This window comes from Momordica charantia, assembly GCF_013281855.1.
Source record: "Momordica charantia cultivar OHB3-1 chromosome 9 unlocalized genomic scaffold, Mcharantia_2.0 BLBB01000009.1, whole genome shotgun sequence".
NCBI classification, from domain to species: Eukaryota; Viridiplantae; Streptophyta; class Magnoliopsida; order Cucurbitales; family Cucurbitaceae; genus Momordica; species Momordica charantia.
In genome coordinates, this window is record NW_028275167.1 from 18,167,053 (window position 1) to 18,193,831 (window position 26,779).

General features: G+C 37.3%; 1 pseudogene across 1 annotated transcript; it reads right to left on the reverse strand.

Annotated features, from left to right (window-relative positions):
• Window positions 1-17,180: 17,180 nt before the first annotated feature.
• LOC111020193 (glycosyl hydrolase 5 family protein-like) lies at window positions 17,181-26,407 on the reverse strand (annotated as a pseudogene). Its single transcript, XR_015787187.1, has 4 exons — window positions 26,363-26,407; window positions 24,466-25,070; window positions 23,444-24,042; window positions 17,181-23,280 (listed from the first exon to the last, which is right to left on the reverse strand). The product of XR_015787187.1 is annotated as a glycosyl hydrolase 5 family protein-like (transcript).
• Between the last annotated feature and the right edge of the window lie 372 nt (window positions 26,408-26,779).

A 26,779-nucleotide genomic window follows, 5' to 3' on the forward strand; every position in this document is an offset into this window, starting at 1 on the left:
TAAGGGGTGAGTACACCCACAGTACCCAGTAAGCTTTACATACTTGAAGGGTCACGCACAAACAGCATGCTATGCAAAGAATCCACACATCATGCTTATCAATAACTTCAAGCTTTAAGTAAAAAGAAACATTTTAAAAGAAGCAGTTTATGCATAAGTTTAACTAAACATGCACCATGCATGTCAAATTCATCCTTACATCTAAACTCACTAGTTCTCTTTCCTAGTTCCTCCAAGACTTACTCCTTCAAGTCGAATCGACCCCTGACCTCGCATAGCCAAGGCATCCACACTTCTCCACGGTGCTCGACGTTGGACCTTGACATTTATCCCCAAGGCCTCAACTACTACCAAACGTAATGGTCCTTAGCCTCCAAGCAACTCCTAACGTATCACACTATGTTAGTCCTCCAAGTCTAACTCCTCGAATCGTATCGGCCCTTGCCATTTATCCCCAAGGCCCGACACTCATCTACAGAGACTTGGCGTTCGACCTTGCCATTTATCCCCAAGGCTTCAAACTGTGCATCGACCCTTGACATTTATCCCCAAGGTATCGACGACTACTCAACGTATTGGTCCTTGACCGCCACCACATCAAGACCCAATACTAATTCAACAAAATAGAATCACCGTGCCGACCCCGACCCTTTGTACCCGGAGCCTCGACACTCATCTCTACCAAGTTGGGGTATCGATCCCCGACCTTTGCACCTGGAGCCTCGATACCCAACTAGTGACGTGCCAGCCTTTTCGGCCCTGTTAGTTCTCCATTTACTGTATTACATCCCGAAACTCTCACCAGAGTCCTACTACATACTTTCTAGGCCATGACCCATGCAGCATTCAACTCACAATAAAACCAGCATGCTTCGAGAACCAAAAACAGTAAGCTAAAAATGAGATGACAGGTCTACATGCATGCGCAACACAACAGATTTCTCCCATATTATTTCAGTATGCTTTTATGAACACAACCATACAACGATAAAACCATTCATAATCCATAATGCTTTCAGAAATTCCACTAAGCATCAAATCCAACAATGCAACGCAAATCAATTATAAACAACCAGAACCAACATAATTTCGTTCAACTAGTTATAATCATTAGCCAATATTCACTAAGACACAATCAACTTACATATTAATAAATAATAAACACACCGAAAGCACCAAACAATTCATTCATATTCATATAACAAACATCCCCCAAGTAAGAACTACTTACACACTCTCAATGTTCCTAATTCTTCGGTTGATTCGGCACCTCGGCATTCAAATAAAAAAACAGCATGTCAAGAAGACAGTTTCAGTCATAAAAATCAGTTATAAGGAGGGTTCGAAAGGTCCGTTACCACAAAAACGATTTGGTTTGAGTGTGGGTAACTCATATCTAACTCGAGCAAGGGTGGGTAACGTAGATCGGGTTTCAAACGGGTGTGGGTATGTAACGACCCAGAAATCTCGCGCACCTCTAGGTCACATGAACTACCCAACTAATCAGTTTTAGCCCCGATTACAACTTGCCAACTTCCTTTGAACATAAACTTATAAAATCAAGCTACAAACCTCATCAAATTAAAGATAAACCAATCTCAAAAAATGCAATAACGTTCGTGAACTACTTCACGAGGGAAGTTTATTATTCAATCTAAATGATTCTAGCAAATGGATAAAGCTTAAATAGGCACTTACCCGAGGCATAACTTACAACAAGGAAAATCCTCCCAATTAGTCAAAGGTACATAATCCGTTTATTGGCCACAACATAAGGCCCTAGCAAAAGAATTAGACTAAATAAGAAAAAACTAAGCAGCCTATAGTCCTCGTTTGTCAGGTCTCCCCTGTCCCATCAGCAAGGTCACCCTCGAGTCCTTCACCTGAAACAATCATTGTAGAAGGGGGGTGAGTATATAAAATATACTCCGTAAGTAGCCCTCATCAAGCACACACAAACATCACGCTTAAAAACCATAAAGAAAACATATATCGTCATGCTCAAAACATAAGGGAAACATACATCGTCATGCTCTATCATTACAGTATGCGAACAACTATAGACATGCTCCACAATGACATCATACATTCAATCATGAACGTGTTCTATATAACCCAATGCTAACCACAATCGTAAACAAATCGACTACAGTTCACATGGCGCCCTAGTGCTTCAGGCAACTCTAAGTTCATCTCTCCATCCAAGCTTTCCAAGACCGTTCTGTTGGTAGTATCGGCCCCTGACCATTTATACCCAGAGCCCCGACACTAGTGCATCGACCCTCGACCATTTATACCCGAGGCCTCGACGTCTTTTCAATCTATTGGCTTATTAGTTCCCCAAGTCTAACTCCTCGAATCGTATCGACCCTTACCATTTATCCCCAAGGCCCGACACTCATCTATAGAGGCTTGGCGTTCAACCTTGCCATTTATCCCCCAGGGCTTGAACTGTGCATCGACCCTCGACCATTTATACTCGAGGCCTCGATGTCTTACAATCTATTGGCCCTTGACCATTTATACCCAAGGCCCCAATAGTTCTCCTTTCTAAAGACTGCTCGCATCGACCCCCGACCATTTATACCCGAGGCCTCGACGCTCATTTTAACCAATATTGGCGTATCGACCCCCGACCATTTATACCCGAGGCCTCGATACCCAATTAGTGACGTATCAGCCCTCGACCATTTATACCTGAGGCCCTGACACTCACCCCATTCACTTCGTAACTGTCATAACTCCACATCAATTCTAGCCTCCCGCCAGGATTTCGGTACTACTTCCCTAATAACACCAACCACCACAACGCTCATCAACAACACCACCACTAGTATGATCTCAATGCATCTCTCAGCTCACCAACACAAATCAGCATGCTTCCCCAACATAAACATCATTCTAATAGCAAAACAGTAAACCAAACATGCTTTCACAATATATCAATTCTCAACAACAGCGCCACAGTGAGCTCAGTTATAACAGAGCATAGTCAACAATTTTTAAACGACAGCAGTCCAACACAAATCACCCAAGCACTCATTATCCAGCATCCGCAAACATTAAGCATTGCTAGATATAATAAAAACTCATAAGACATGCCAAACACTTCATACAGATTTCAGACAACAAACATCCCCACCATAATATTTATTTTAACGAATATTCCCTGCAAACACACATCATTCCACGACAGATCTCAGCAGCTCAACAATACAAAGTTTCTACTATTATCACCAACAAACATTCAACACTACCAAGGCATACAAACCAACATAAACGAGAGTTACACCGCACAACATCGTATTAGAACCATTTTCAACATCATAAATAGTACATCGACAACTAAATAATAAACACCAACACACGCACCCACCCCCGTGCTACTTACAAACACTTGTCCTAAAGCTCCTAACCTCATTGCACACTTCCTACTACAAAAGAGCACGATCTCGAGGTTAGTAACCAATTAGAGGCACTTAAATATAATTGAATTCGAGTTTAGGTGAGTCGTTACCTACTAACTCACACTAAAACCACTTGAACTTGGAGTGGGTCAACGCCGGATCGATGCCGAGGGAGGTGGGTCTTGCAAATCGGCTTCGAACGAGTGTGAGTAAATGCCAAATCGTGTCAAAACCGAGAAATTGTCGTGAACTGCTGCTGCTCGGGGTGCTGGCCGTGGGGTTCGAGGTCGCCGGTGCTGCTGTTCGCCGGAGGAGAAGCCGAAACTTCTCTGTTCGTCGTGGGTAAGACGCTGTCGACCACTGCTTGCCCGATGCCGGAGAAGAAAAGCGAGAGTGGGTACCAGAACTCTGAGATCTGGTCGGACGGTAGCAGAATTCTTGGACGCCGAGAGACGCTGGTGATGGGATCGCGAAAGCCGCACTGCTGCTGTGATGCCGCGTTGCCGTGGGTCGTCGCCGGAGAGGCTCGCTGCCGCCGTGGGATGCCAACCGGAGAAGAAGAAGAAGAGAGTGGTGGGGGCGGCGAAGAAGAAGGAGAAGAAGACAAAGAAGAAGAAGAAATTTGGGAGAGGGCAGGCGGCTGAAAACAAAAAGGGAGGAAGGGAAGAAGAAGAAGAAAAGAAATTAGGGCTTTCTTGGTTTTCTTTTTGTTTAAAAAAAAAATCAAACCAACCCAACTTAAAACAAACCAAACCCAAAAGAAGGATCAACTAGAACAATAAACCCATCCCAACCTGAGATAAAACCAATCGCGCGCGATCCGATATACAAAAATTTAATTAAAATAAATTTAGAATTTAATGGAAACCTCATAGTTCGAGATTTAAACTAACCTGAAAGATACGAGGCGTTACAGGGTAAGTGCCAAACACCATGAAACTGCTTCTGTCCACGTTTTGCATCAGAGGAACGCGTCGAAACAACTTCCAACGACTTCGTTTTGCTATTCGTTACTACAAAACGACTTCGCTTAGGTGTGGGTAACTCTTATCTAACTCGAGCAAGGGTGGGTAACGTAAATCGGGCTTCGAACGGGTGTGGATAAGGACCAAACACCATGAAACTGTTGCTGTCCACGTTTTGCAGCAGAGGAACGCATCGAAACAACTTTCAACGACTTCGTTTTGTTATCCGTTACTACAAAACGACTTCGTTTAGGTGTGGGTAACTCTTATCTAACTCGAGCAAGGAAGGGTAACGTAAATCGGGCTTCGAACTGGTGTGGTTAAGCACCAAACACCACGAAACTGCTGCTGTCCACGTTTTGCAGTAGAGGAACGCGCCGAAACGACTTCCAACGACTTTGTTTTGCTGTCCGCTACCACAAAACGACTTCACTTATATGTGGGTAGCTTAGATCTACTTCGGATAGGTGTGGGTAAGGGTCGAATATCGCCGGAATGAAGAAAAACACTACCAAAAACACTGCTGTCGGTGACGCCGTCCGCTGCCATTGCCAGTGACGCCGATCGCCGCCGCTACCTCGCTCGCCGGAGAAAACAAAGAGAGAGGGGGGGGGGACGGCTGAAAAAAATGGAGAAGAAACGGATGTGGGGTAGCTTAGGGTTTCCTTTCCTTTATTTTTGTTTTAATTTACATTCTTTTTGTTTTCAAAACTAAAAGCCCAATCTCTTATTCTTAAAGGAGGCCCAACTAGATAACACAATGACCCAAAACAATAAGCCCAATAATTATACTTTAGAAATCAAATAAAACCCCCAACAACTCGAAATAAAATAGTTAACTGAAACTCTAAAACCCAAGAATAATAATCCATAGAAAAAGTAGAATTTAGGAAAAAAAATCCTAAAACCCGTGAATTTAAAATTTAACTGAAAAATCTCCTATATAGGTCGAGAACTTAAATTATCTTAATCCAATGAAATTAAACTTAATTCTAATTTAGAGAAAAATTAGAATTTCGAAATTATAAAATCGAAGAATTAAAGTTATCAGCTTAGGGAAAAGTCCAAAGACACTATTTATCTCTAATTTAGTCAAGGACGTTACATCTAAAAATTGGCTATTTCGCCGTCCGGTCTTATACAAACTCATTGTATAGGATACCCCCACTCGCATGTCTCCACATGAACGACCTGGATCGAGTCATCTGTAACATTTACAAAGTGGGTTGATCCATAGTGTTGCCAGTATAAGGTACCCAGCCTTATTTATATAGTATAGACCCTTTAGGTTATTCACGGGACATTATCCACTCGTATATCAGGGGTATATCAAATATATACTCAATATATATATACTGTCCCGGTTACATGATAATAACCTTGAATGTTTAATTTATTGGATTTTGGACAATGCAATGCTATGAATTCAACAATAAACTTATTGAATAAAACTTAATTAAATATACATTTGTTTTTACATAAATACAAACTACGAGTTTATGGCAACACACCCAACACTATACGATTAGAAGAAAGGTGTCGTTGCAATTTTCTGCCGGTCACCGCTGATTTCTTGGGTGATTTCCTGTGCCCTTAAATTGGTTGCCAACCACTTGCATTCTCCTCTGCACCGCCGTCTATCTATTTGGTCGTGGCTAACTGTGTCCTGTTGGTCTCAATCGTACAAAGATTGGGACATATTTTTGGGACACCACGATTTTCCATTCGAGGTGGAAGGTTGTGGCGGTTGTTCAATTTTTTGTTTAAAATGCTGTTCAACTTCTGCTCGATTTCATTTGATTCCGACTTTCTGTTGAGCGATTTCATGTCCCTTATGTGCAAGTATACACCATCGTCGTAACAAGTAATAAAAAGTTCAAATCCACAGGGACTGCTCACCAAACACTTTAATAATGGCTCAAGAAAGCTAATATCTAAATGCAATATTTTGGACAATAGAAACAAAAAGAGCAGTAGAAGAAATAAACACTGTGGTGCTCACTAAATGCAATAAATGTGAACTTAAACCAACTTCACTTAGTTTTAAAAGTAAATTACCTAATCAAAAGGTTAACCACTGACTGTTAAAAGGGTAAGGGGGAAAGTAAAATGTGACATTTGATTGATTACGCAAACGACGCGATAACATTAACAATGTTGAAATACTGGCCAAATAGACATGGAGTCCTCCCAGACATCCCAGATTTTCTGCTATTAGGGGTTTTTTTCGACAAATTCAACAGCATATAGTAACAGTTTATAACCGTGCTAGGTGAGCCTTCTTTCTATGTACCCACTATCTAACTCAAGCAAATTCTAGCATGAATTGAAGTTTATCACTCCTTATTACAATTTTCCAAGAGTTAACAAGGAGATATTCCAACAATGGTGATCAAGCATGCTGAAAATAAACTTTAAACACAACGTCAACTCAATATTGATTCATCATTAACACTAATAGCACAGTTTACAGCCTAATAAAAGGGTTCACAATATTTCCCCCTTACAAATGAGCTAGGTAATCATCATAGGATTAAAAACGATTTTAGTTGTTATGACTCCCTACAATATCCATTGTTATTTCCAAAACGAGAACCTCGATGACACTAAGAAATTAAGAGATCTAGCATAACAAACGAGAATTAGATGACATCATATATAAATGGTCAAACTGCACAAAATTGTAGATTCCAGGCACCTATCCCAAAATAAAATTAACAACAAGTGGGAACCTCCCAATTATTCAAATACGAACAAATAGTTTATTGACCATAACATAAGGTCTTAACTAATAACTTAAGCTAAGCAAGAGTGACTAAGCAGCATATGGTCCTCGCTCGTCATGTCTCGCCCCCGACTATTTATCTCGAGGCTCTGACACTCACCTATTCACTTTCTCCGAGAATCCAACTCTCCCAGAGTCTTACTATGTACTTTCTTAAGCCATGACCCATGCGTCCTTCAGCTCACAACCGATTCAGCATGCTTCCACAACATAAACCACTTTCTAATAATGAAATAATAATAACCCAATCATGCTTAACATCCAACATCAATATTTAGCAAGCATTACTAAGTATAATAACTCACGAAATAGGCCGAACAATTCATACATATTCAGTCAACAAACATTTCCACAGCAATACTCAACAGTTTAGCAAAGCAGAAATCTCACCATTTTCACCGACAAATATTCAACACTTCTCCAAGCATATCGACTAACACAACGAGTGTTATTTAGCGCAATGACGTATCAAAGTTAATATTAAACGCCACAAAATCAGCACATTAGGGACCATTTAACACACACTAACACACGCACACGCCCCTAGTCTACTTACCCACAACCGCGCCGTTAAGTTTTGCATCGATCTCAAACCTAAGCACCCCAAAATCGACTTCGTATAGGTGTGGGTCTCTTAGATCTAGTCCGCCAAGGTGTGGGTAGCCTAAATTGGGCTTCAACAACGATAGGTAAGCGTCAAACGTTGCTGGAACGAAGGGATCGCCGTGATTCTGGGCTATCGGGATTGCCGAACTGCCTTGACGTGTGCTGGCCGTGGGTTGCTACCACACGACGGAAAAATAAAAGCGCCGCCGCTGCTGCTCGAACGCCGCCGAGGAGAAGGTCGCGCCGCTGCTGGATGGGTCGTCGAGACGCCGCTGCTGCTGTTCGATCCGAAGAAACGCCGCAGCCGCTGCTGCTGGATCCGAAGGAATGCCGCCGCTGCCGCTGCTTGATCCGAAGGAGCGTTGCTGCTGCTGCTGTTTGATCCGAAGAAGCGCCGCCGCTCATGGGTTGTTATTCCACCGTCGGGTCGTCGTCGGCCGCCGCTGCACCTCGCCGGAAAATGCACTTGTGGTTGCCAAAAATTTTCAACAAGGAGGGGGTGGGTGTGATGGTGGCTAGGGCAAAAGGAAGAAGGAGAAGTAGAAGATGAAGTCCCTTTTTTTTTTCTTTTTCCTTTGTTTTAAAACCACATTAACCCAATGGAGGCCCAACAAGTCCAAGCCCAAAAGAAAAGAGGTCCATCCCTTCTTAAAACAAGACCCACCACACGGAGTCCGGTAAATATCAATTTAATTGGAGTTTAGAGCCCGATAAATATGTATAAATTTAATTAACAATTAATTAAAAAATCAAATGAAAAATCTCCTGATTCGAGACTAACTAACCTGAGGGACTCGGGGCGTTACACCTATCCATTTCTGGAGTTTGCCTTGGTTTTGATTTCCATACAATGAACCCTCCGTAGGGATGGTCGCTCCAGGACGATACGCAGGTCATGTATGAAACCTCACGGTGCAAACCAATGGCGGAGATCGTAGGATGTGTTGTCACACGTCCTTCTCCCACTTACTATGAACACTATCTCCATTCAACTCAATATTGAACCATGCAAACACCTTCTGTAAGGAGGCCGTACCCAGGGCGACACGAGGCCGAGCATGGAACTCACAGCGTGAATTTCAAGGAGAACGTGAGAAAGAGAGTAAAGTATGTTATATGTACTTTGTATATCAAATATATATGCTGTATATTACATATTCTCTTTTGCTCCCACTTAGTATTCTAAGACTAGGGTATATTACTTAGATAAATCCCGGCTAAGTGAAATTAACTAAGTGAATTTTTAGTCGGCCCAATATAACTATTATATCGGAAGTTGTAGAATAATGTTTTAGTTCGTTAAACACTTTAATAAACCAACGACATTATTGCTTGTATATAAAATATTGACTAATTCAACCTCCAGGTCGGTTCCCAGATAAAGGTGTTCCCTTACGGTCAGCTTAAATACCTCAACCTAGACAGAACCTTCCTTAGACACGGTTCCTTTATAGACAACATTTTATATTTAGTCTTTTATTATTTCATTTTAAACCTAGTTAAAACAAAATAAAAAACTACCCCCTAATCACATTAGAAGATATAACCTAAGGTCTAATTAATTTTAAACCCCTTTAAAATTAATTAACTTAGACCTTATGTTTGTATGCAACTCTTTATTATAGATTTTAATTTCTATCTACCACATTTTATAACTCTTATAAAATTTAAGAAATTAAAACTATAAACATGCATTGAAAGCATACATTAATATAACAATTAATTATCCAAAATAATGTCATGCTCAATGCAACATTATTTTCATCTAATTAATACAACACTTATATTAATTATGAAAATAAAACATGCATAGATACATTATAACATTTATAACTATATGATGCATGACCATACATTTATAACTCACTCAGGTTTGAGAATGAGTTGCCTGGTCATCCTAAGAAATAACAACCTATTAGTTAACGGTGTTACATCTAAAGATTGCCTATTTCGTGGTCCGGTCTTATACAAACTCATTGTATAGGATACCCCCACTCGCATGTCTCCACATGAACGACCTGGATCGAGTCGTCTGTAACCTTTACAGAGTGGGTCGTATCCATAGTGTTGCCAGAATAAGGTACCCAGCCCTATCCATATACTATAGACCCTTTCGGTTATTCACGGGACATTATCCATTCATATATCAGGGGTATATCAAATATATACCCCGTATATCAACTATATACCCAGTATATATACTGTCCATATTACATAAAAAATAACCTTGGATGTTTAGTTTATTGGATTTTGGACAATGCAAAGCTATGATTCAACAACAAATTTATTGAATAAAACTTTATTAAATAGACATTTGTTTTTACAAAATACAAACTACGAGTTTAGGGCAACACACCCAACAGTGCAATGCCGGCACACCCGTGCCGTCCGACACTGTCCTTGAGATTCCCATTCTCGAAGGAAGATGCCCAAGACCTTGGTCTTGCAACGCTCGCCCACGCCATGACACACGCATGTGCCATGGAGTAGCTCACTTAGACCATAGGGCCCAGGGGTGGTGGAGAGCTGACACCATGCCTCCCCCTAAGGTACATTCTAAGGTATTCTTACTCGGACAAGCGTGTACGTGCAAAGTGGCGAGGAGTCACTCGCCAACGTAGAGCGCACGTCTGAACACCGATTGACACGAAACTTGGCGTGCTTACATATCTCACTTATATGCATCTAACTCTAAAGTCGCTCGTCCAAACTCTCGACAGAACCCTTACTTCTAGGTGTTGGGTGTGTTGCCCTAAACTCATAGTTTGTATTTGTGTAAAAACAAATGTATATTCAATAAAGTTTTATTCAATAAATTTGTTGTCGAATCATGGCTAGTGAATCATGGGTTGTGGTCTTGGTAGTTCCGACGCATGGTTGTTGTATGTAAATGTCTAGTTATTGTTTGCTACCTCTCACTGCGTATTTGATTGCCTTGCTATCGTTTTATTCTTTATGCCGTGACCGTGAGCATGATTTTTGTGTTAGTTAGGAAGTGCTACTTACGGAGTACCTTATGTACTCACCCCCCTTTTTACCCTTATATGTTTTCAGGTGCGAACAGGGTCGACCGCGATGATGACGTGGAGAGGGCTTGACCGAGGAAGGATCACTAGCTTAGTTAGTGAGGATAGAGGGAAGGGTTGTTGGGTACGAGTAGTATTGAGATTTATGTTATTGCTAGGTGTGAACCGCGGAGGAAATTTTGTATTCTTTAGAACTACTTTATTTGTTATGGATGTTGCTGGTAAATGCGTCACTGTCGTCGTTGGAGTTTAGGTGTACGGTTGTTTTATTTATTTATGAATTTTTGCCACTAAGGCGGATATGAGATGTTTCTGTTTTTAAATTGCCTACGGAGGGCGAAGTCCTATCAGTTTGTGGCATTTGTATTTCTGACAGAACGTATGGGAATCGAAGTTCTATTTCGTTTAAATTATTTTCCCAGGGAATTGCTTATCGCGTGTTTAGAGTTAAAGCTAGCCAGGTAAATTATTTAGCGTTGCCTAGGATGATATATATAAAATCTTGGGGCGTTACAAAGGCTATTGGGGCCTTGGGTAAAAATGGTCAAGGGCCAATAGATGGTGAAGTCATCGGGGCCTCGGGTAAAAATGGTCGAGGGCCGATGCAGCAGTGTCGGGGCTCTGGGTAAAAATGGTCAGGGGCCGACTCTACTCGAAGGAGTTAACTATGGAAGGCTAGGATAGCTGTGATAAGCGTAGAGGTACTTGAGATGTTAGGGAGACTAGAGGTTGGTAGTTAACGTGTCTCTGGTTGTGGTTGTCACCGAATTTTATAGAATGTGACTATGTTTGAATGCATAATGTGATGAAAGGCATGACTATTAATGTTTCATGATTTAGTTGAGCATGATGTGTGTGTATTGTTGGTGAGGGCTACTTACGGAGTATATTTTATATACTCACCCCCCCCCCCTCTACAATGATTGTTTCAGGTGGTGATGAGACGGAGGAGACATGACGAGCGAGGACCATAGGCTGCTTAGTCACTCTTGCTTAGCTTAAGTTATTAGTTAAGACCTTATGTTATGATCAATAAACTATTTGTTCGTATTTGAATAATTGGAAAGTTCCCACTTGTTATTGATTTTATTTCAGGATAGGTGTCTATCTTAGTTCTCTACCATTCATTGAGTTTTGCCTAGTTTGAATAATAAAATTGCCCCGTGAGGTTGTCCACGGATGTTGTTGATTGATATTCTATGAAATTGATTTATTGTTGAATTGACCAGAGGTGAAACTTCATTGTATATAATTGTTGCATAGGGAGTTGGCATCATACGTTTTGGGTTAAGTTTAATCAGTTGGGTAGTTAACGTGACCTAGAAGTGTGGGGGAAATTCTGGGTCGTTACATGTGACCTTCGTGGAATTTCGGTTCCTGTGCAGGTGCATGAAATTCTCCACTCAAGTCGACTATACTGCCAAAGCATATGGAAGATTTGTGGGCCATTATCCTCTAGGATGAATTAGTACATAACTTCACACTCATATTAATATTATATTTTACTTGTTGTGTTGTCATGTCATATTTTTTATTTTTAAAAAATAAAAAAATTAGGGTCAATTTGGCCTAGTTTTAACCATAAGGTTTTAAATGAACCACTTTTTTTAATAAAAAAAATAAAAATTCATTTACCTTATTTCTTCGTAGCTATTTGTTTAAGTTTTGGATAGAAGTGTTGTCTTTCACAGGGGCTATAAATGTCCCTATTGTAGGCCCACCAAAGACTTTCAAATTCATTCATTTTCGATCTAAAACTTAGGAGTTGAGCCTTAACCGTAGAATTAAATGTCATGCATATTCATGTTTCTCCCTTAGGTTGAGTTAGAATCTAGCATTGCATTTACATAGACTAATAATTGCATGAAATATTGCTTTAAAAAATAAATAATTGCATGAAATATGCATCATATCATTAGGGAACTTTGTAGCATATTTAAATAAGTTTTGTTTTCTCTCTGTAGAAAAATTAAACTAAAAAAAGTCTATCATTAACTAAAAGAATATATATTGCATACATCATTCCGCATGTCCATGGCATAAATTAAATAAAAAAAGAACATATATCGTTCTCATGCATCATTTCATTGTTTATATATGTATATATAAGGTCTTTTTACGCATGCGTCATTTCACGTCTTGATAATAATTTTAAAAAAAAAAATCTCCCTAATTAGTGATCCAACATTTGCATAATATCATCTCATGCATATCAACTTCCATTTATAAAAGTATATATCAATTTTTTTATAAAATAAAAATTAGAGTTTTAAGCTAAATGAGATAAGAGATGAGATCCAAAAGCAGGGCAAAAGCGAAATGAGGCATTTATCAAGTTAAAAATTTGGTTGAAGCTTATGATGAGCTAGTTTTGACCTTAAAAAGAATGTGAGTATGTGGAAATTGACCTATTTTTCTTAAAAGATAAAAGTCAAAGTCATACATTCATTCATGCATCACTCATATCATATCATTTGTTAAAAAAAAAAAACAAAAATTATTTTTCTTTAAAAATTCTCTTGATAAAATGGAAATTACATTATTTGAGATTTTCAATAATAATTTTGTAAGGTCTACCCTTATCATTCTTGTTAGTTGCACTTTAGCAAGAGTCATAAAGCAATCATTATAAATCACTTGGAGGAGACCAAAAAAAAAGTTAAAAAAAAAGAAAATAAATGGGTAAAAAAAAATGAATGTCTTCAATATTTTCAATGAGATAGAAAGATTATCAAGTCTCAACCATTTTACCGTTTTTGAAAGATATTCTTCCAAGCTTCGTTGTCGAGTCAACTCAAAGCAACTTTATCTTGGCTTTCCTATTTCTTCTCATGTTCTAACTAGCAAACCACCAAATTTCATATTGGGGCAGTGATGTCTTTTGAGGTTAGAATCCAAAACAACTCTGTAAAACTTCGAGTCGAGCCTGCTTTGAGCCTAACCTACTTCGAGCCTAACCTACCGATATATGGTAAATATGGTCAACATTAAGAATTTACCATTTACTACAAAAAAATCCTTTGCTCAGTCCATCACATACAATTTTTGTGATAAATATCCATATTTATGTACTTACCATAAAAGCCTTTTGCTAAGCCAACCACATCTAATTGTGTGGTAAACATCCAAAATTATCCACCTAGTGTTACCCTGAGAACTTTGAAGGTAATAAAATAACATTGGGCTCTTATGATTGACTGCTTCATGAATTGGTACTTATAGTTGCACAAACATCTCCTTATTTTGACTGCCTTTTATTCATATCTAACATTTTCTTCCCAACTCTCTTCCGTCTTATTCTTTAAGCTTAATCCTTCGCCTTTTATTTTCTTTTGAGTAAAAAGTGATTCCAAGATCGAGGATAATGATTTTGAGAATTGGGAAGTTAGCGACCTGACAAATAGTCTCAAGATATCAGTCTCCTTTGATGAGTTTTGTTTGGGATTAGTTTCATCATGATATTGATGCAGCATCGGCAAAGAAATAATGGTCAAGGCTATAAAAGGCGACTTGTGATCAACTTTTTTATATGTGATTATACCTATTTTGTTTGTAAAAACGGTTGTGTATGGCCCCAAAAAAATGGAATAAAAAAAGAGAAAAACAAAAAATAAAATAAAAATTAAATGTCCAAGTCCATGATAATGCTTTAGTTCAACGACTGGGGCAATCAATATAGATCAATAACATCAGTTTCAAATGCTTCAAAGTCCTCTTTACAAATTTTCAAACTGGGGCAAAGTCAAGTAATGCTACATTGGATCAAAATTGTAACTGCATTATACAATGGTTTGAGAGAAAGGCCATATTCGTACAAAATTTCTCAATTTCGAGAAGTCTTCAACATTTACAAAGTGCACTCTGCAACATCCCATAAAGAGGTTACACTTTGAGAAAAAGAGAGGTCATTTGCATTCAAAAGTGGACTGCATCAACTACACATCGAAGCTAGGGCTAAAAAGACGATCTTTACGGTCAAAGTGGACCACAACAACATTTCCATGAAGAATACCATGCAACTAGAAAGATGATTTTATCTAATGTCTCCAGCTAAGCAAAGGAGCGAGGTAGATGAGATGAACTATTGGGGAGTTACGCTCAACCAATTCTCAAAGTTATTTGCCGAAAGAAATTGGATCACTGCTACCTTTCTATTCATTTGATTATAATCTCTTACCCAACGCTTAAAAAAAAAATCAATCTCTTATTGTTCCAAAGATTTCACAAAATATCCATGAACAATTGGTTTCCCTTTCTTTAAAAAGGAAGATTGCTGACTTTTATTCATCGTCAAGCTTTATTGCAAAATCATGATTTCCACCCTCCATTGCTTCTAATGTTTAATTCTTTTGCTTATATCTGACCTTCGCGTCAGTTACAAGACTGAGTTTATGAAGAAGTTTAATCAAGCAAGATGTACAATGCTATGAATTACTTTTGATAGTTTTTTAAACTGGCAAATGAGATACATCTAAAAAAAGAAACCCCCACCAAACCTGACATAGCTGAGAAATTGTTGAGTGTGTTGCCCTAAACTCGTAGTTTGTATTTATGTAAAAACAAATGTATATCTAAAATCCAATAAACTAAACATCTAAGGTTATTATCATGTAACCAGGACAGTAGATATATATTGGGTAAATATTTGATATACTAGGTATATATTTGATATACCCCTGATATACGAGTGGATAATGTCCCGTGAATAACCTAAATGGTCTATAGTATATGGATTGTTGGGTTTTATGTCCTGAAACTCATAGTTTGAAAATGCCAGATATACTTTTATCTTTCAATAAAGTTGTTATTGAAGGTTTTAATCAATAAGTAGTTATTGATCCAATAAAATGTTCTTACTAGATCTAAATCCAATAAAATAAAGGATCCTAGACTGTTACCTGAGACTCAAACTCTATGTAAGAGACATAAATATGGATCAAGTTTGAGTTAACAGTCTAAATGGTATATAGTATAGGAATAAGGTTGGGCGCCTTATTTTGGGGACACTATGGATGCGGCCCACTTTATAGCTAGTACAAACGATGTAATCCTAATTCGTTCATGTGAAAACATGCGAGTGGGGGTGTCCCGTGCAAAGAGTTTGCATAAGACCGGACCATGAGATAGTCACTTTTACTTTATAACACCGTTTACTCTTTGAAACTGACTATCTCGACTTTGATGGCCTAGGTAACTCGATCTTAATCCTGAGCTAATTATTAAATTTTGTTTACTCGGGATTACCCTTAGATCTACATGGGTGAGAGCAGCTCAACAGCGCTGGCTCAATAAGCCTCCCATTTCAAGGGTAAGGCCCGGTAGATAGCTAGGGACATAGAGTGCAAGAAGGAATTCACTTCTACCCAATTTTAGGATAGTAGAAAGGTTGTTCTCTTAAGGGCTGAATCCAGGTCTTGAACAATAGGCGCCACCCTCATCAAAAGGTTTGAGAGGATTTTTGATTTTATAGTTGGACTACAAATCATTGTTCATTAGAGGATCAGTGGGACTTAAGGAACAAGAGGTAATTACATGGGTAAAGCGGTATTTTGACCTAGCTGTAAATACGAACAACTTGTGAAGGGTCGACTTACTGATCATGGTTATATCAAATGGACATAATATATCTACAGTGAAGAGAGTGCAGCTACGGGCTTTAGTGGAGTGACCCGGTAGTTAACGAATGTTGGTTAACTAGGTTAAAGAGTTTAACCGATTAATCTCGGATCGTTGGAGCTCATAATCTGTAGGTCCATAAGATCCCCTAGCTAGCTCATATAGGAATAAACTTGGAATATTTTGAAGGAATAATTCGAATCGTACGAATTAGGTTAATCATATGAGATATGATTAAGTAATTGATATATGATCAATTTGAGAAATTTGGACAAAATATTTAAATAGGATTTAAATATTAAAATTATGAATGTGGATTCATAATCGAAGGCATGGATTTCATCAAACATCGGATTTTGGAAAAAGTCAAATAGTTGACTTTGACCAGAGAAAGTCAAAGGTTGACTAAAGTAGATTAAAATAATGTTTTTAACCAAGTTGGTGGAAAATTCCACTAACTTGTTGAATGGAACATTTAAATAATCTCAAAAATCCACTTTTTGACACTTAGCCATGCATGCATAAGTGGAATGTGTGTTGTAAGCTTTTGGTGAACTTACACATGCATTTTGACACTTAGCCATGCCATGCATGAGTGGAATGTGTGTTGTAAGTTTTTGGTGAACTTACACATGCATTTTGACACTTAGTCATGTCATGCATAAGTGGAATATGTGTTGTAAGCTTTTGGTGAACTTTGACATGCAAGAGTTGCATGTAATTTGCTTATTTAAGAAGGTCTTTGTTCAAACAGTAAAGGGCTTGGAACCTTTGGCTTTTTTTTAAAAAAAAAAAAAGCTTACATAACTTTTTTTAGCTCCACTTTTCTCTAAATTTTTCCTTCTCTAAAAAGAGTCTCACCACTCTATTCGAAGCCTTGAGAATAGCTAGGAAGATCTCTTGGTGGTCCTTCATTAGAGCTATTTGAAGATTTTTGAAAAGCTACAAAGGTTTGTATTTTTCTCTACTTATCTCTAAGCATCATAATGTATGATCATGCATGTTTAATCCTAGGTTGTATTATGCATCTAGATTGTTATTTCGATTCTTGCTCACTTCCGCTGCGTATGTATGTATATTATCCATCAGATCTCTCATCATGAAGGATAATCTTCATATGATAAACTATTTTTTAAAGTTTCAACTTAATTTGTGTATTTATTCACCACACTACGTCTGTACTAGTTTGAGTAGCTTGATCGAACTATTTGTGGTTGTACTAAAATAAATTCATCAACTACGAAAAAACTAGTAGAGCTAGGGAAAAGGCAATGGTATGAAGAAGGGTTGAGATGTATGCTCGGGATAAAGTCCTCTTCTTTATAATTGGATGCTATGTAGTCTCTTATATATAAGACTATCTTATTTGATAGTTGTTTCTTTTAGTTCAACAATTGTAGAAGTCAGAAATTGGAGTTGTAATTTTAAGAAAGGTAATAAATATCTTATTAACCGATCTAAGTACTGATTCAAGCTGCCAAGATATCAATAAATTAGGCTCAATTACTAATGTTATTGGTCGACTTTCATTTGGCGGGTTATTTTTCGTTTTTAGAAAACTTCCACAAAATGAAAGTCCATTTTATTTTTGTTGCAACTTATGGAGCCGAGCCAATCTACATTTTGCCTATTGGCATGCCTATTTCAGGTACGAGCCAACCTTCAAAAACACCAGCCGGTGAGAACACAACGAGGATGCCCCTGACAACATGTCATATTTTTCAGAATGTCGGGGAGTCGTTAGTGTTAACCTTGTTTTGCATGTACTTCAAAGTTCGGCACACCTCATCCCATCTTCCCAGATTCCAAGCTTGATCATTTTCAGGATCAACCAAAGTGTTTTCCCAACATGTAAACAGTTATTTTTCCTTCAATCTCTTCCTTTAACATTTATTTAGCAAAACAAAAAACAAAAAACAAAAAACAAACTAAAACATTTAAAAATAATAAACCAACAAAACTAGTTTTCCAACTTGATTTTGTCAAAACATGCCAAAGACAACAAATTCAATTAAATCTTATCAACAAAAATTTAGCTATCTTTTTCTTACTAGAAACTCTTTTTAAACTTATACCAAAGTAGGGAACATTGAATCCACAAGGTAACCTACTATTTTTTCAATAATTTCATTAATTTATAAAATTTAGGTAAAATATTTTCATCTATTTAATAAAAACAATAGAAATACATTTTTAAGGGTTTGTATGAGGGGTAGTATTTTTTACAGCATCAAAAGTAGTGAAAATAACTCTTGTCACCATAGCTACGTGTGCTATGATTTTTGTTCCTTCTTGTGTCATCAATTAACTTCTTTTGTATAGCTTTATCAATAGTTGATTATCTCTTAATGATCCCTAGGAAATTTGTTTTATAGTTGTGATTATAGGAAGTCATATTCCAAGAATGGTTTATGGGAGATTTGAGATCGAAATATTCTATAGAAAAGGAGATTTGAGCTGTAGAAAGCAAAGTCTTAGCAGTTATTGGACAACAAAAGACTGAAAAGGTCCTTTTTTACCATATTCTTCCACTCAAGTTGATAACAAAAGAAGAAATATAAAATATGGAGTAAATTGCTAATGGAACAATCATTTGCAATCTCAGTGATGTTCTGAGGCAAGTGATCGACTTAAAATCTGCATATGAAACCTGGGAAAAATTAAATTAAATTTTTCTCTCTAAATTACCTTCAAAAAAGGCGTACGTATGAGATAAGTTCTTCACCTACCGAATGGATAGTGCGAAAATCCCTCGGTAAAAATCTTGATAAACTTAAGAAAATGTCTTTTGAATCATAGAACTTAGGAGAGAAGATTGGTGGTGAAAATGAGACACTTTCATACAGTTAATTTTTTATTTTTATTGTTTTTAGAAGAGTTAAATTCTCTTCTAGACTCATATAAAGAAGTGAAGGTGGTGTTAAAATATGCAAGAGAAACAATATCAAAAGATGAATTTATATCAGCGATAAAGACAAAAGAATTGGAGCTGATGGCGTTAAAGCGTGACACTCCTGATGAGAGGCATTTTGCTAAAGGGAGGTACAAAATTAATTCAAAAGGTCCAAACTCTCACTAAGATGAAAAGGATAAATAAAAAATAAAATGCAGCTATTGCCACAAGGTGAGGGCCATCTCAAGAACCTTGATAAAATGGGGAAGAACAAAAAGAACAAGACTACAGAGATGTTTAGTTATTGAAAATGGAGTACCTACTATGAATTTTTAATTTCATTCGTCTTAACTTCATTTAGACAAATCAAATTAAAAGGATTTTGAATATTTTAACTAAAAAGTTTCAAAAGAAAAAAGGAGAAGATGGTAAAAATGCTTCTCATAGATGGTATTACGGCTTGGTTGCTAAAACTGTCTTAAGATAAATAATATTAAAAAGATCAAAAAAAGGGTAAAAATACTTGTTTATGCAACGAAATAGATTGATGTCAAACCTGACCAAGGTATGACAGAGGGAAGAGCTTGAGCTTCAACGTAAGGAAAGACCTGCACATGAGAGGCAAAAACTCCAATGCTCAAATCTGTATAAGCTCTACTTTAATATGGCATCCAAGATCAATGTGATACCTGATGTGGAAACGAGGCCCTATATTTATACGTGGAGCTAGGACAGGTCATTCGACACGTAGTTATTTGTGTCGCCCTGAAGGTCGAACTTGCTGGTGCCTAATACCGAACCCAAATCATCTTTGCTACAGGATATTCTCATAGCAGCTGGATTATAGTTAAGTTAATAGCAGCTCAAATAGTAGATTGGTTAGTGGGATCTCTGACGAGACACATCATACCCTTAGTAGGTCCTCCCCTAGTGACTTTTTCTTAAGCGAGGACTTTGTAAATAGGTTAAACGAGAAGCTTGTGGAATTGGAAAGCGTCGGGTCGAAGCAAGGATGAAAAACAGAGGAAGCCCAACGCTGCAAGCCAAAAAGGGCCGAAAGTGCAGTGCCAAGGCACACCTGCAGGGCGCCACAGCGCTGTCTAGATGGGGACGCGTCGGAAAATTCTGTCTATAGCGCCATGGCACCGGGGACAGCGCCATCGCACTGTTTAGATGTTTATATATATGCAGTTTTTCGTTTTAGGTTTTACCAAGCCGAAATTGGAGTTGTTTCAGCCGATTTTTCATAGGGTTTTCCTGCTAGTTTTAAAGGAGATGCTCGGGTTATTTGCAGAGGCTTTGGGGCAGATCAAGATCGATATAATCGGGGCAATTGTATCGTGATTCTTGTGAGTTTTCATTACTGTTCCTGAGTATTAATTGTGTTAAAATACTTAGAAGCTATGGGACTTTTGTTGGGACCTCTAAGGGATATTTTCGGGAGAGTTTTGTATTCAATCTTTAACATTATTAATGAATTACCCACATGTGAATGGAAGACTGGACGTAGCCCTTAGTGGTGAACCAACATAATTTCTCGTGTCATTTAACTTGTGCTCTACATTTTTTCTTTCTAATTTGCATATTGTGGTTCTGATTGGATGTTTTTGTGGAAGGGAAAATTATACATGGTCATTAATTTCCCAACACACCATTTATTTAAAAGTGTTCAAAATTGGGTTTAGTAAGGTCAACCTCGACCCTGCACAGCTCGATCCTAATATATGTGGCGTGTTGTTCGGTTTAGGAGTCCTCTGGTAGCTGAAGTGCCAAAATGAGGAAGGGATGACACTACTTAACGTTCAGCCGCTTCTGGCTTAATGAGGGATCTGTCCTCCATTAAGTAGTGGAAAGGCAAATAGTTCTACGCCTTTTGTGATTGGCTTTTTGTGGAGGATCTTGATGAGTCCTTGTTTAATGTCTCTCATGGGTTTGGGAACTTAGTTATGGTCGTCCTTAGTTAGATATGTCCATTTTACTCCTTCTTCCTCATTCTAACTTTACCTCATTTCCGTTGCAATAAACTTGTGCCAAGTCTGACAAAAGAGATATTTCGATATATGGAGTACTTTCGTAACCAGTACAAATCCTCTTGGAAGGTAAGCATATTGATGAGTGACAAACTGTTTTTGGACTACAACACCATCTCTCACCTACCATTGAAGCAACTTGTTCCAACTCCAAGCCTGGTAAGCTCAGCCCCTGTTTTGTTCTCTTTTGATCGTAACCCATTTTTACTTGCTGAAGTTTTTATTGCATCCATGGTGTGTGGATTTGCTACGTTTTAAAGAGAAAGCGTCCATATGGGAATAGGTCCTAAAAGGCAGGGTCCAATTCGGCCTCCACAAATGTCGAGGCCAACACCGAAGCGATCGTTGGTCTGAAATGTGCAAGACTAATAGCGTGTGATGTAGATGGGAGCAAGGCTGGTCGATCTAGCCAAGCTTTATATCGTCGGACGGTGAAAAACGTTTCGGATTGAGGTAAAACCTATCAAAAGTATGACAACGAGGGAAGAGCCTAATAGTCTAAGTAAGGAAAGACTTGCACAAAAGAGGTAAACACTTCGACGCTTAAATAAGTATAAGCTTGACTTTAATATGGAATCTAAGATAAAACGCGACACTTGATGTGGAAGTACGACCCTATATTTATAGGTTGGGATTGGAAAGGACATCCGACAGATGGTTATTGGTTTCGCCCCCAAGGTCGAACTAGTTAGGTGCCTAATGTTGAACCGCAATCGCGGGATAGTGTCGTTGCAGTGTTTTCTTGCAAAGTATGTATTGGGAATGCGACCAAAGTCCCACATAAACTAAATAACGGGAATATCATGGGTATATTGTTATAAGACAATGTCTCCATTAGTATGAGACCTTTTGGGTGAAACCAAAAGTACAGTTGCAACAGTTATGCCCAAAACGGCCAAGATCATACCGTTTTGGAGATACTTAGTGTACTTAGGGTACAATTTTCGTCAATGGTATGGCAAGTCGGTCCCGTCCAAGATGACCCTTAGATAAGACCCTAACCTTTCATCCTTCCAATGTTCTCCACGTGGCAAGATTATTTTTTGCCCCCCAACAATACTTCTAATATCCGGTACTAAAGCTTGGTTGTTAATTAACATCCATAATATATAAATCCTATCATTCTTATGCTCGATTGTAGAGAATAGTTTTTAATGTTGGAAAAGATCATGCAAATACAATACTACTTCTCTGGTAAGAAGTTGAATAAATTAACTTTGAAATGCAAGATTGCATACAATATGAATTACGTGGAGGATTATTCGAAACATCTAAACAAAGAAATAGGTGTTAGGAGTTGTTTTCATTTGACCAAGTCAAATAATGTGGAGCAAAAATAAACAACCATAATGGTATAATGAAAGCTTTATCATTGAGCTTTTTATTATCCGGTTATAGTATAAAAAAACGTGTATCTATTGGAGCCCAAATCATATAATATGCCATCATGAATAAATGAATAATAAAATCGATTCAATTTAATTAGAGGATGCTGCAACAATATACAATTACATCTAGAGTTTAATTGAGATGTACATTTGACGGAACAAGCTTAAACCATTGGCTTTGTGGATTGCCTTTGCATTGTGAATCACTCGGACACTTGCACTTCTTAGTCACAATTGGAATGGAATGAGAAGGCTTATGTAAGCATAAGAGTTGTCCTTGTTCATCAATGGATGCCAGTTGAAGCTTGGCATTTGAAGCATATCTCCAAGCACTTTGTTGGCTGGAGCAATCACGAGAGAGAATTGGAGGGAGGCAATTTCCAACCGCTTTCAAACACAATTTAGAGCCCGACAACATGAGTGGACCTCCATCTATATCGTGACTCCACCGATTCAAAATCTTGCAACTACTAATTCCTAATTGATAGTTTTTGTTCATTCACACGCACCCACCGCTACGAGGATGATACATTATGAACGTTGTCGAGAGATTTGAACTCGGTCTGTTTGAAGAGTAACATTTGATTTATCATTAGTAAGGAAAGAAAGTAAAGTTTGAGTTTGGCTTTCAAAATATCCTTAGTGAAAAATCTCATTTATAAAATAATAATAATAATTCATGAAAACAAACTGCATAAAAGTAGTAGGATATAAATTCAAACGCTACCTTGAAGTTGGGCTTGCATGAACTGAAATTTCAAGAGGAATTTAGGGTTCCTAACTTTTGTCCAATTGGAATCTAAGACGCCAAATGTTTCATCGGCATTTCGCACCCCATTCCTGTAGTAGTAGCTACCTTGCAAACCCCATAAGCCCCAATCGAAATCATTCTCAAGAAGATAGGTAAAAAAACAGCTCAAGAATCGATTTTGCCCTTCATTTGCACCAGTTTGATCCATCCCAAATTCACTCACAAATAGAGGCACTGGATTTTGTCCTCTCACTAGAAACCCAGCTCGCTCTTCAAATCCTTGGTTGACAGTAGCACAGAATGTGTTTAATGGCTTCGACATCCAAAGCTCGCGCATGTCATTTGTAAAAGAGTACAAATGCGCCTAAAAAACAAGCTTGTTGTCCAAGTTGAAGCCCATAGATCTATTTTTCAACAAGCTGAGATTGGTATCGAAATCCAGCCCATAAACCACTACTAAATAATTTTGGTTTGTTTGGTGAATAAGCTTAGCTCCTTGGCTCATGTATTCAAACCATTTCTCCACATTTTGATTTGGTCCTCGTAGTTCATTTCTCAAACTCATTGCTACCACCATTTACATATTTATTACCAGGCAAACGATCAAAATATAAAAGTAAAAGCTATATGCAAAAAAAAAAAAAAAAATTAATGTCTTTAAAAGAAAGAAGACATTTCAAAAAACCTAACTTAAACTGACTCCTTTCTAAAAGTGAAAATGAGATGTTTACGAAAAACATAAAATTAGCATGCAGTAACTTAATCTAAACATGACAACTCTATAAAACAGGCTCTAAAAATTGTTCTGCAAACGACCAAAATAATAGCCTTATTTCTAGTTTTAAATTCCATCATTAAATATGGTTGAGGTTTTAAAAAGGTTCTTATGGAAAGTAAAGTATAAAATGATGGAGATTTTTCCTTATTTCACTAACTACAAGCTTTGCTCAAAAGAAGAAGATTAAAAAGAAAATGAAATCAACACTTTTAATCATACTTGGGATTTATTCTTTAGGCTTTGAGCTGCCAAACTGAGTCCCTGTAGCCATTCTTGAGGATCAAAATAGCGATCTCCAAAGAAACCATTGCCATCATCATTGTTACAGCACCATCTTGGCTGACTAATATGGTTATTGGAAACCACCATGACTCCATGTGCTCCAAGTGAATGGACCACAGCTTAATAAGCCTGAACTAATGTCATGTTCAACATAGAAGGGTTGTTCTGGATGACGCCCGCCATGGCATCTTTCATATCAAAATTTTCAAAGGACTCTTTAACGGTCAGGTTGGCATGGCGTGTGAACATGTGGATTGAGTACGTCAAACGTACGCAATTGAACCGCAACTTGGCCACAGTGGCGGCAATATCGTCGAGCCGCCGACGATGGAGACCTTCTGCCAGCATGGCTTGCATGTGAGAAGGCCAGTTTGCACACATTAGCTTCACACGGTGACCACTAGAAGCATCAATGATCCATCTTCCATTCGTTGAAAGAGGCAATGAATAGGCCTTAAAAGTTAACACAACGAAAATAAAAGCTAAAGCAATATCTTTCAATGGTTTTCTCGTCACATTTTTACCTTTCTTAGAAATTGAATGCTCTCAAGTTGGATGATGATGCAAAACAGGTATTTCATCAATATTTATAGCAATGTATTAGGCTAGAATCTAGGAGATAAGAACTTGTAACGAACTAAAAGATGAAATGCGTTCTAACTGAATTTTGGTTGCATTTCATAAATTAAGCGGAAGTGTTTGTTAGGTTAATCTTTAAAGTGCAGCAAAGTAATGATTAGCGTGGCCTTTTTTTTTTTTTTTTAACTAATGAGTTGTAGGGGTCATCTAGGGTTTATTTTTCATTTCGTTTTCTAGCGTCTAGATTGTATTTATTTTCCTTTTTGGTAAGGAATAAATTGGAAGTTTAATTATTGATATGGAAATTAGTCAGACTTTTTTTTCCAAGGTATTAAAATTTGATTTGATTCTCAGGGAATTAAATGAAGAATACTCTCCTTTTATTCCTTACCAAAAAGGAAAATAAATGAACCTGAAAAGTTTACAAGCATTGGGAATTGCATAAAGACGAAGGTTCCATAGTACGATATAATTTGAAAACTCAGACCTCATTGAAATCAAATTGAACATATTTGATAGCAAAAAAAAGCAGGATTTAAATATTCAACAGCAGGTAGCACTTAATATGTAAATTTGAGAATGTATACCATTAATCATCAATGAATTCTTGATTTACAAACGTTCATATTTATAAACAATCTACTACTTAAGCTACTAACACTAACCAAATATTAACACCCTTATATATGACAACCAATATACATAATACAAAACTAAACTTAGTTATTAATATATATATATATATAATATAGATTATTATTCTCTTTTATACATAAACCTTTGATCTATATATTTTTGTAGTACAACATATAATCTTCAATCTATATTTTTGTTAGTACAACATATAATGCTCAATCAGTTTAGTATAATTTGTTTAGTATAATTTGTAGTATGTAGAATGGAGGAGTCATGGTGTAGCACATACTAAATGAACCTATATTAATAAATCTAGAAAAATATTTAGCACATACTAAATGAACCTATATTAATAAATCTAGAAAAATATTTAGCCGCTTATCTGTTAGCACTCAATTTTTGTTGATCATCATAGATTTTTTCTCTTTATTATGCATAGGCTCGACCTTCGAATTATTCTATTTTGAAAAATTGGAATGTGGTTTCTAATTTTCAAATAGTTATTAGTTTTTATGATACTTTTGCAAGTGCCCATTTTTTTATTTATATCATACTATTTCAAAATTTACATCAATGAACAAAAAGCATCATGTTAGAGGACAATAATGGTACTCTAGTACTCCTGAGTATCTACAAAATGGTATGATATTGTCCGCTTTGGCCATAACACGTAATTTATTGTTATATATTAATAATATGGTTGTGTGGATGTGTTTCTTGGAATTGTATGTGCTCTGCATTGTTTGTCTCCTTTTCCACATATGTTCAAAAAGGTACAATAGATATATTCAAGAAACAAAAAACTTTTCTCATCGAAAACTTAATTAACTTCTAGTTTTTTTAGATGAAAGATTGATTGAACATTAGCCTTCTATGTTAGGAGTTTCTTGACTTGGTTAGATTGTTAGCAACATTTATCTATTGTTCAACAAACTCTAACGGTTGGAACAACACATAATTTATTAACTAATAACCTTTCTAAATTTATAAAAAAAAAATGGTTTTCTAAGTTACAACAAACTTTAAAAATATTTGAA